This window comes from Venturia canescens, chromosome 7 (assembly GCF_019457755.1).
Source record: "Venturia canescens isolate UGA chromosome 7, ASM1945775v1, whole genome shotgun sequence".
Taxonomy (NCBI): domain Eukaryota; kingdom Metazoa; phylum Arthropoda; class Insecta; order Hymenoptera; family Ichneumonidae; genus Venturia; species Venturia canescens.
Window position 1 is genome coordinate 11,227,854 of NC_057427.1, and position 12,227 is coordinate 11,240,080.

At 42.0% G+C, this 12,227-nt stretch overlaps 1 protein-coding gene across 1 annotated transcript in view; it reads left to right on the top strand.

Annotated features, from left to right (window-relative positions):
- Window positions 1-12,227, top strand: part of LOC122412993 (eEF1A lysine and N-terminal methyltransferase homolog) — a 117,295-nt gene that overhangs the window by 21,949 nt on the left and 83,119 nt on the right. The gene's annotated exons all lie outside the window — the stretch shown is intronic.

The window sequence follows — 12,227 nt, forward strand, 5'->3', positions numbered from 1 at the left end:
ATAAAAGAGAAAAAAAGGAACAATAAACGAACAAAAGACGTTTAGAAACGGGACATGAAAGTTTATGTCATGGAAATATTCAATCAGTTTATCTAATATCGATATTTTGTGTTATACAATTACATCGCTTCACCCTTAAAATTGTACTTGAGTTGCCAAGGTACGAGAAGATTTCTTAACGTGATGAAATTTACATCTGTGTGATGAAAAGACCGAGTGATCGAGATGAATTAATGCATTTTTTTTCTTCACTTGAATTACAGTTAATCAAGATTTCGTCAGGTAAAACTTGGCTTTTCCTTATAATTTGTTCACTCGTCTTTCTTCTCTAATTCAATGAAGTTCGTCCTCGAAAATTGTCGTATCGATTACCTCAATTCTATAGTTATATATGCGTCTCATCAATAAATTCTCAAATTCTCGAACTGGAGCAATACGCAGAACATCATCGTTTAACACGAGTCTCGTGAAAATGTTGTTCTCGCGCGTGATAATAGTCTTGCTCCGAATCAATAAAATCATAATATTTATCCTCCTAATCACTGAATCCCATTTAAATTCCTTCTGAAATCATTCGGTTCAGAAATCATAGATTTTCTTGAACCGAAAGGGGCTCATTTTAACACAACGAAATATCGATCGAAACCCTTTTTTTTGTTGGTGCGAGTATGCTCGTTCTTCGGTGTCGGCGTGAAATTGGCACCGGTTAGCGATCCTCGGGGCATTCGCGATCTATCGAGAAAGGGGCAGAGCCATTTCACTTTTTGCTCTCCGGCGACGTGATTCTTTGTGCAAAACTCCCAAACCGATGGCTCCGTTAATTGTAACGGTGTTATTGAACTATTTAGGCTTCCAGCCCACCGAAAAACTTTGTTTGCCCGAACACTCGCGCACGCGGACATGAGAACGTAAGGTGGTCGCGTCGACGGGCCTCGGACGAACCTACAGGTGCTTCCTTATCCACTGGAAGCATCAAACGGCCATTCTCGCATGCTTAATACCGAGAGCCCGGATTTTTTTCACGGATCCACACACACAAGCGAACTAGGACGATCGTCAGGATGGAAAACACGGAGGATTGGAGCGGATAATTTAGTCTTACGGTCCTTGGCGAGCTGGCCGCGCCAATCGCGTCCTTTCAGGAGGTTCTTGCCCTTCGCGCGAGTGCCCGACAAGCGTTGTGGGCTTCCGAACAACTCTGCTTCGGGCACTGCTCTCCTGGATTGCAGTCGTGAAAAAAATCAATTTCACTCGGCCATTGAGTCGAGAATTTCATCATTTTCGTGACAAACATTTCGCCCCTGCTGCTCGTTTCTCGACGTTCCTATCCAGCGGGTACAGTTACGAGTCTGCGGCTGGATTAAAAAGCCCAAAAAATCGTTTCACTCCTCTAACGACGAACTCCCCAAAGTCGCCCTCGCGATTCCACATTCCCAATCACCCCGACGCCCGAGTTCGACCCGAGCCGCACTGCAAAGCGCTCGCTGGGCGTGCGAAGCATGTTTCTAAATGGGTCACCGTAGCGGAAGGGTTGTACAGCCATTTGCAATGGCAATTGTATGATTTTTAGAGGTTGTGGTCGCCCGCGCGCGCGCGCGCGCGGGGTGAAACGGAGAGTTTCCACCTGACATTTGCAGGCCTGCGGAGAAGAGCGTTTACCGGTGACATGTGCGTGACGTAAAACGTTTGCAGACATAGTAGTGACACAAGGGCTTCGAAATAAATAACATAGTTCTCGGTGTATAGCCGGGCAGCGCAACGCTTTTCAGAGGCATAAACGATCGGTTATCCGAGGCAGAAGCTTTCAAGTCTTTCGGCGTATTCTCTGGAATAATAAACATTAAACAAAAACGAATGAAAAGAATAAACTCGCGGACTCGACGTCGCGAACGTTACCGTAATGGCGCTCGCACAAAAACGGGAAACCCGCGACCGCAACCACACTCGCTCTCTCACTCCCTCTCGATCTCGTTCTAACAATTTGGACGCATTGCAACCAACGTGTAGACTAAAAGTCTGCGAAAGTTAGCACAATTGACTCTTTCCTGGCTATTGAAATTCGTAACCTAAATATTCTCCGGTGGACAGCCCCCTCGCCTCGCCGCAGAATCTTCAACGGTCCTTCGTGTGACGATCGACTGCGTCCTTCGGCTCGAACGAATGTCGTTAATGTCACTCGCACTGTGCACTTCATTCGTAATTCGATTTCATTCCATTTTGGAGTATTACAATGGAAAAACTTGGTCACCTTCTAATTGATAGAAAATTTATAATCAAAAAATATTTTGTATTTCAATGTTTTAAATGATTAATTTAATTTAAATGTTTAATATTCAAAATATTTAATATTATTATAATACATAAGTTAATAATTAAGTGAGAAATGAAATATATAAAATTCATAATAATTGTCTAGTTAGTAAATTAATGAATGATCATCGTATATGATTAATTAAGCTGAAATTATTGGTGTGAATTGTTGTCATGTTGACAATGTATATTATTTATTATTGAAATAAATCAATAATGAAAAGGAGGAATTGTTAATTTTATAATAAATGAAATATTTGAAATAAAAATAAAAAATTAATGACTCGAGTTTTTGTATTAGATTTAGATCTCGGGAAAATGTGTTTCATGAGAGGCGACTCGATGCCAAGAAAAATTGAAATTCGAACTGAAAATTTGGCAGATACTTGCGACCTTTCTGATTCATTATTTTCGGGCTTACTTTTCCGGAAAGCCGGAATCGAGTTTTTTCTGGGCCTCGAGTTTTTCGGGTGTGTTTGAAGAGCGATGGGTTAAGCGAGAGTTGTAAAAGTATGCGGCGCAAAAATGCGAGCATTGCTCGAGCTAAATGGGAGATGAAAAAGTGTCGCGGGGTTTGAAGAGCGGGAGGTGGGAAGATTGGTGCGCACGGAAAAGAGCGAAAACGTAACCGAAGTTCGAAAAATTTATTGGCCGAAGGCTCTCGTAAGAGGGCCAAGGAGTCACCGTGTTACCGCGTTCCACGGTGGTCGTTTGCTATATTTCTTTGACTCTCGGATCCCCCGACGTATATATTTTCTCGGCCGCGCGCGCGTGTGCCACCGCCGCCTCTCTCGCGATCCCGGCACGCTCTCGTTTACGCGGTGGCACACGCACCTGCCTCTCGTGAACTCTTCCTTCCCGCGTACGAGAATTCCTCTATTTCATTGCTGCAGATGCGACTAAAAACGACCGTTACCATTTCGGACTCGATCCTCTCGAGGCTTTCGTAAATATTGTGGATTTTCGCCCGGCCCCGAAAAACTATTGACGCTGAAACTCGTTTGACCTTAGGTTTCTTCATGCCGAAGCGTCGGGGGACTCGTCGGGTCGATCGGGATATCTCGATCCACCGAATAATCTCAGTTTCTCCATTTTTCTTCGCCAAAATTCATTTTTCACATCCTGAAAAAGCTACTCTGCGATGATTCCACTTAAATATATTGTTCGAGTTCGAAGATGCTACACGAAACGTGCCAAAAACAGCGGAACTATCGTTCGGACGAACGGGGCCGTTCGAAGCCTTTTCTTTCCTCCTCTTCTTCTTCTTTCAGGGGAATGACCCACGATCCGATGGTCTTTTAAGCGAGGTTCAATGCGCGTGATCCCAGCCCGGAAACTTGTTTCAGATAAAATACAAGGAACGCGGGCGCATATAACGCGTAAATGCAGCGTTCGTTGAAGGCCGCGACCTTAAAGTCGTCATCGATCAATATTTCGCGCCCGTATTGAGTAAGAACGAAGCTGAATCCGAGGGGGGCATGTTTTTTCCATTGAAAAATAATTATTGAGATCGTAGGGCAAAAACATTATAGTAACATCCGTAAAATCACTTAAGGTAGATCATGCCTGTAGGACCGTATTTTATGGGTGTCTAAATTGGCTCGATTTTTACTTCCTAATTAAAAATATTATCACTCGAAATTAATGACAAATTGTAAATAAATTTTTTCAACTCATTTTTTGGCGAATGAAATTACAAGCCATTTATTAATCGGCGATCCTTCACTGACTGAACGCAAAATTTCATTCGTCCCTGGCTTAAGTATTATAGTTTTTCATGTAAAAAATCGCTTTAGAGAGCGCAAGCGAACGCACGAAGGGAAATGAATCAATTCCGCAGTACATCTATTTATTTTTTAAGGTTATGTCTTATGTTAAAATGTCAATGGCGAATCATTTCTGTTTGCATTTTATAATTTTTAATAAAAAAAACTATGTCATTTTGAATCATAATTTACGATTTTTAATAATAAAATTAATATCCAATTTGATAACTGTGGTCAAGCACAAGCGAGCCAATCAAATTACATGTTCAATATAGCGGACGTACTAACTACAGAACGCCGCTGAAACGTCAAAAGTTAACCCCAAATATCTCCACAACGACATCGGAAACAGTGGGTTTTTTTTGCGTCAAAAAATCGATAAAACTTTGAAGTTTCTAAAGATTTTTTTTTTGGCCGTGCTTTGACAACGATTCATACACTTTTTTATCATTTTATTTCGATTTTGTCAACTTCCGGTATATTTTCATTAGATACTTCATTGTTATTGTGTACGTTTTTCATAAACTTCGTAAGAATAAGCGTTTATTCGTCATATGAAAAGATAAACGATGTTTTACGCACAGTTCCTTTACCCTGTGTGTTTTTCATCACATTTAAACACGCGTTTATCTCAACAACCAATAATACGAACCCCTTAAAATTTGATACGCGTGTCAGTCGCGACTGGCCATTCAAACTCTGTGTAAATTTCAAGATTTTCTAAAGAAAATCGTTTCGCGGATGAACTACCTTAACAAAATAAAAACAATTGGCTCGGAAGAAAAATGTTTAGTGCTGCAAGTTTGTCGCGGGCCGATATCTAACGGATGCGATTGAGGTATTTAAAAAAATTGCTATCCGCTGGATGAGACATCATCGCTATTATTATAGTATAAAAGTAAAGTTGACATGTTAGACATCAGAGAAAAAATAATCGTAGTTGGAGCAGGTTTCGGAGGGTGAATTTGTAGCCAAGTGAAACTTCTACAAAGAGCTTTGGAGAGGAAAAAAAACTGGCGTAGGCGCATATAATTGTGTTGAATAAAATAACCAGTGAAGTTTAGTCGTTTCCTCTTTTTCACAGAATGATAGTTTTGCGAAAGAAGCTATCGCTTTTGTGCGTAGTCTTATCGAGTATGAGATAATACTTTGCCGGGCGCGCGCGCGGCAAGGGAGCGAACTGTCACTCGTGTCGTGTGTTTCAGTCGGCGCATTGCGAGATCATGAATTCGTGATGGTCGAAAGGGGTTGCAAAGCTTCGAAACGTACCTCGCGTCATTGAGTGTGTCTCTCGAGCAAAGAAAAAGAAGAAAGAAATAAAAGCGACGTATTGTGTGCAACAGAGGAGCAGACGTCGTCGTAAAAACGTCACATTGCAATCCTGTAGTCCGTGACGCGGGGTAGGCAAACGCGAAGTTCATGGATTATGCAAAAAAAGCTCGGAAGCTTGACTTTCCGCTGGATTCTTCAAAGCATCGATTTTTTTAACATCGAGTGTCACCTTCTGCTCTCCCGCCGCCATTCAGCCAACTTTCAACCTTCGAAAATGTCAGTACTTTATCATTTAAATTGTTTTCTTTTTTTTTCAACTTGGAAAAAGAATCGTTCAGTTTTTCGGCCGCTACTCCATCGAGCTCCAATTTCATTAGTTTTCTTAACGATTTGCCTCGGCTAATGTGTCTTGTGAAATTGACGTTTCAGGTTTAATATTTAAATGATGGAAAGCACAAGACGCGAATAGCTTTATTTCCATTCACATGCGTGGGACGTGCTAACGGCCAATTTTGCAAATCGACGACCAGCCACGTACGCGAACTGTGAAAGATTCTCTCGTAAATGCTTATCGATCTTTTCGCAAAGCATTAAGCGAGTTCTCTATATCTATATCCGCGGATGTGTATTTGCGTCAAAGAACACAACGAGTAACTATCGTTAACAACAATGAGAGACTTCATATATCGATTTTATCATTCACTCAGTCGCAAACTCCCGTGACTACCAATCATTATAAAACCCATGTCCCTATAAAGTGGCTTCTCATTTGTCCGATTATCTATACCACAGTAACTTGGCGAAATGTCAAGGAAAATTGTAGGAGAAAAAAACGCTGGGATTAGAGGGAACTACGATCTCGTTAGGCCATTCTTTCGCGTCGCTCCTTTCTAATAATTGAGCTAGCTCATGCACGAAACTATTTTCTTAAAAAAGTCCTGAAATTCGCACAGACTTTAAATGGCCAGTCGACTGACACGCGCGTATCAAATTTCAAAGGGTTCGTCTTATTGGTTATTGAAATAAACGTGTTGAAAGTTTAAGAAAAATACACAGCGTTGTAAGGGCTACGCGTAAAAAATCGTTCATTTTCCCATACAACGAATGAACGCTTCTTACGAAGTTTATGAAAAACGTACACAATAACAATGACGTATATAACGAAGGTCTGGGAAGAAAATTCTCATTAGTGATAAAGATACATTAAGGGTGAATGATACAAAAGTCGAAATAATTAGAAATTGATCAAATTTGGTGATAATGTTCTTCAACATCAAGTGTGTAAACACAATTTTTTCCAAAATTTTCTTCTGCTTAGTTATCAAGTAATTACGCATTAAAGCAGATTTCTTATGCCCGGAATGTATATGGAAACGCTATGCTTATATACGTGAACTTTAGTGATCAATTACTCGATAACTGTACAGAAGAAAAATCTTAAAAAATTTGTATTGTCAAATTTGGCACTAAAGAATATGTTCACCAAATTTTATAAAATTCTGATCATTTTGAATTTTTTTATGTTTTTAGCATGGTTTAGCATGGCAACATTGTATCGTCTGTGCAATATATCCTTAAGTTAAAGATTGAACGAAATTGGTAACGAGCACTCGTAACTTATTTCGGCATTTTGTATCTAAAACGATTTTTTACACAAAAACTGTCGTATTTGGTAAAAGATGAGGTAAAAAATGTATTTACAATTTCGAATTAATAACTCTGACATTAATTTAGAGTGATAATATTTTTAATTGGACAGTAAAAATCGAGCCAATTTAGACACTCATAAAATACGATCCTACAAGCATGCGGCCTGCCTTAATATTGTGGCTCACTTTTTTCGCTCTTTCGAGCAAGTAGCTCGAAATGGGCGTTCGATTTCCCGTTGCTTATCGACGCTTCCTTTCGATCGATCGATTTCTCAATCCTTTGTTGCAAGCATCTCCAAAAAAATGGTTTGAGGAGTTGCGCGACAAGCTCCTTCAGCAGTTGGAGCCTTTTCAACCTGAAATATTGAACTCTCGCTTGAAATTATAGCCAAATCGGCGAGGAAGATCGACTCATGAAATTCTGTGGATTTCCACTTGCCTGCATTTAACTGCCAGCTAATTACCGATGTAGTTTCGAATCTCACTGCCCCTATCTCGATATTCTGCGCGTTTGAAGAACGAGCACGAGATAAAGAAACACAAGATGGAAACTAAACCTGTAAAGTTCGAAGATTCCCCTCCGTTTGGAAATTTTTCTTTTTACGAGGACTATCGTTATTAGGAGGTTCCTTCAGGCGTGACCGCCTTCGAGACTTGGCACTGCTATACACCGTGCTCAGAGACCGCGATCAGCAAATTACTAGGAACACGTTTATACTCTTCGCAGTACTTTTTCAGCGTCCATCTCAGCCGTAAATCATTGACGAAACCCCTACGCCACAGCATTTTCATCTGTGATTAATCGCTGGCAGATATTTCAGCTCCGATAAGGTGATTCTGACCCGGCCATTTTAATATCGACGATTCAGCCATTGAACAATTATTCTGGCTTCGTTGTTTTCGTTTTGACGTTCTTTTCGGTCATTTCTACGCTTCTTTTCAAGATGGTGATTCAACGAGACTTGCTCGGACCCCCTTGAAACAACAAAAATCGCTGCCTACAAAAAATTGTATGATTTTCAACATCCGGCAATGCGACGATCCTAAAAACTTTGAAAAATTCGATTTCTTGAGCGTTCCGCCGACCTTGATTGTTCACATCTCCAGCAAACGGTTCCCGACCCCACTTTTTTGTGATTGCTTTAGAATCCTCGAAATTTCATTCATTATTCCATTTCGTACGCAGTCCGTTTACTGGCTCGTTATCTTCGAGGGTCCTTTCAATCCCTAAAATTGAGAAATTTCCTGAAAAATGGAGATCGATAAGGTGACGTTCGACTTTGAAAATTTTCCTCAAATTACGTTGACTCGCTACAAATTTTGAAAGTCACAGAGTTTACTGCTCAAGTTTTTTTTTTTAATGATCGCCCCAATAGGCCTTCTGACCGCAAACGTTTACCACACCGTAAATAGTTTATTGGGTGTGGAGAAAAAAGGGCTTGGACCGTATCGAATAAAGTTTCGAGTCGTTTTACAACGATTACGAAAAAAATGGATGAACGCGATCACACAAGGAAGAAGGTCACCGCGAAAAAGTCTGATCTGCACCTGTTTCGAGCCATTAACCTGTGGTCCAAGAAGAACGGCAGCACATTTGGCACGAAAGGTATTCGGCTGATCGATGCGTTCGATCGCCTCGAAAATTGGGACTCACGTACGAGATCCGCGAATCATGATCCGGGAGGGGGGAAGGAAAAGACTCGCGTGCTCGTACGTGACTGGAGCCGGCCGAGAGGCGGACGAGGATGTTCTTTTACTCCCGATTTTTTGTGCCTCGCCTCGTGTATTTTTTTTCTCGTAACAATTTTTGTCAATTCTCGCCCGTACGAGGTCCGTTTGCGAGAATATATTGGAGCAAAAAGACTGCTCCGAGTGCGGGGCACTCGCATTATTCAGAAAATGAAATTCGCGGGATTTTGGACGCCCGCATATTTTCCCAGTGATCAGTAAACGCTGATAATTCGCATTCACGTTTCGATATTTTTCTAACAAATGCATCTTCGCTCAGCTATAATTCCGGCGATTGACGTCAAGCCTGGAAATTTAAGGGAAAGTGAAAACCGATGCGAGGTTCTCATCGCATCGTCCATGGTTGCACGTTGGGCCCGATTAATGAAAACACAGTGCAATACTGTTCGATCCCCCATTTGCTGCATCGCTGCGAAATTAAACTCGCACTCATCCGTTTCGCTCTAATGATGGATGCTTTTTTGCCCATTTATTGTTACGAACTGCTGACACGAGCTTCGAACGAGAAATGCGATTGGGATGTGGAATGTAAAATAACACGGGTCAACACAAAATTTGACATTGACATTTAAGCATGGAATTTTGGTAGGTTGAATCATATTTGAACGAAAAAAAATTCTGTTACATGTCTAATTTTCAATTCGTAGTTACAATGATTCGTGAAATAAAAAATTGGTGAATTACAAACATTATTTTCGTTAATTTCGTTGGACTTCAACGTTGCAAACTTCAGCAACGTATAAAACCATACAAATGTAAATTGATTCATTTTAACTCGCGAGACACCGTGTTATAATGTAAGAACCCCACTTTTATCCCGGGGTATTTTTGAATGTGTCAAAATTGATGAAAATTTTTATGAAAACCTAAAAATTATTATAACTACCTCAAAAGCAAACTTTGTATGAAATTAGAGTATTTTTTCTTCGTTCTTGTGCATAATTAACCACAAAATCATGAAATGAACTTTAGGATTAATAAAAAAATTTTTTAAAATGACTGAAAATGAAAATTTCGTTGATAATTCTCGATATTTCGAAACGAGGGATAATGATTTTCGTAAATTTCAGTTTTTAGGGACTTTATTTGATTTTGATGATCGTTTTCGTCACTCCTGAAAAACTACCTGATCGATGAAATACTGAATAATTCAATGGCTTTTGAAAAACAATGATAAGATGATGCGAAGGAGAATTTCACGGTTGAGAGCTTCGCAGAAAGAGCGACGCTGACAGGGGCATTGAAAGCTCATCGTCGGAGTGGCCGCCGATATATTTATTTAATATCGGCATCGTAAACTCTGGGTATTCCGCTGGCTTGTGTTTTTGATTCTGGTTAGCATCGTGTGGAGGGTACAAAAAGAGATGAGCGGGCGCGCACCTGAGGATCGCCCTGGGCGATCGGCAGGCTCGTGAGACAACGAGTGTCTACCTACGAGCGCACGAGTCGATCGATCCCTTCATCCGGCTGGAAGAACAAAATCCCGGAAGCATTTTTCCAACCGGTTCTCGCCGAACGTCCTGATCGACGTTTCGGTCCTACGATTACGCGCGCACTTTCTTTTTTCTCCCTTTGACCGTTTAACCCGCTACTTTTTACTCGGTATCAATCACTTTACCGGCCAATTGCTCAGAATGATCTTCGCCCGTGGCTCCGTCCGAGGGAGCGGAAAACTGAAGCTCTCTGCGAAGGTGACAGATCGTCAACGAGCTCGGAATCATGATTTTTTCCGAACCTTTTAGTTGGGCTCGTAAATCCCGGGTGGCGACGATCTTTATACGCACTGCTGTCACGACGACGCGCAGGTACTCGCAAGAGAGTTTTTTCCGATTTTTAAATGAAGAATCGACAATTCATCGATTAACAAACGTCGCTAATTTCATTGATAAAAAGAATTGGTAAGTTACAACTTCGTCGTGTCGAGGACGTCCGTCTTCTTTGAGATTCAATTTCTAACTGACTCCCTCTTGTCTGGCAAACAACAGCTTCAGCCGAAGGAGGGAGAATTTTGAAAAGCTTAAACATCTTTTAGCGAAAAATGCAGAGAAAACTCCTCCAAGTGGAGGCCCTTTGGTTTTCGTCATCATAGAAAAATGACTTTCCGAAGTACGCAGCAAATTCATGTTTCTTAAAATTTAGAAGAATAGAACACAAAAAAAGAGTAAATTTATGAGCCATGCATGTGGTCGCCACGCAGTGGACGGTCCGCTCGATGGCTCTCGAACTCCGTCCACGTTCGGGGATGAGACTCGAAAATTAATAATTTAAATGTTGGTTTTACGAAAGTCCATTCGGCATGCGGCACGCAATGAGAGTTTCTTCGTTTCTATTCGCTCGCCGGCAAAGAATCAAGCGGAAGGTACGCGGAGATCTAAGATCTGAATCGTAGGAAGAGGAATTGGCCGAAAAGGTGAAAAAATATTGAGAATCCTGCTTAGTTTTCGGGCCGATGAGACCGTCCGTACCATCGAGATATTTCCGTATTCCAGTGAAGCCTCCGACGGGTTTCCAGTCCGCGGTGTATCCCCGAGAAGCTGTTTCGCGAGCGTTGAGAAAATGAGGTGAACCGGAGCTCGTGTGCGCGCGAAGTTTTTCGATAACGATAAGAGAAAATATCAGGAAGGATCTCGTCTGAGATCGGATCTCGAATGGAAGATCGAAATCGCGTGTTCGCGATCGATCCGCCAGTAGGCAGTAAGAAGCGTCAGCTTATCTCCGGCAAATCGGCGCTCTTACCGGGCCTCACGGTGAGTGCTTGAGCTTGATCGCGAATTGCAAATTGCCCAATTACCGGTCGATGCGCCGTCGACACCGGGCCCGCTGCGGAGTCTCCGCGAGCGCATAGGATATACGCGCGATTACATGGACGCGCGTGTGCGTATATTTACATACTGGGTGGGACGGTGGCGTCATCGCGCGAAATTTGTCGAATCAGAGCGGACGATTTGGAAAACCGTTTGAAATCCGACGTCGAGGGGATTTCGAGGGGAATCAAAGTGCTGCGATCGCGTCGATCTTCGAGGCGACTTTTTTTCCTCGGACGTTCAAAGAGTGTGGAGTTTTTCAGTGGAATTCGATTCGAGTTATCGAAGTTCCTCTTCCGAACGACCTCGACGCCTCCACCCCAATAACTTGCTTCCCCAGTTTGTTTGATTTCCTGAAAAAATCGTTTCAGTCCCGAGAAATTAGCCACCCGGTACGTAAGCGCATAAAACGTGCAATTTCTCGCCTCGGGCAGCGTCACTCCTGCCGCACGGAGCGCGCGCGCGCGCGCGCGGTCCTCTCTTTCCGAGCCGTATCGAAAAAGTGCCGATATTTTTTGTTACCGAGCCTCGCCAATATCCGCACGCGTTTTCTTCCTCTCATTTTGCTCCTGCTGCTTTTTTAGTGTCCCTGTCAGCGTTAAGGGGCTCTTATTTCAGGTGCCTTTATATTTCAATCGATCGTTCAAACAACTACTGACCCTCCCCCTTCTTTTTTT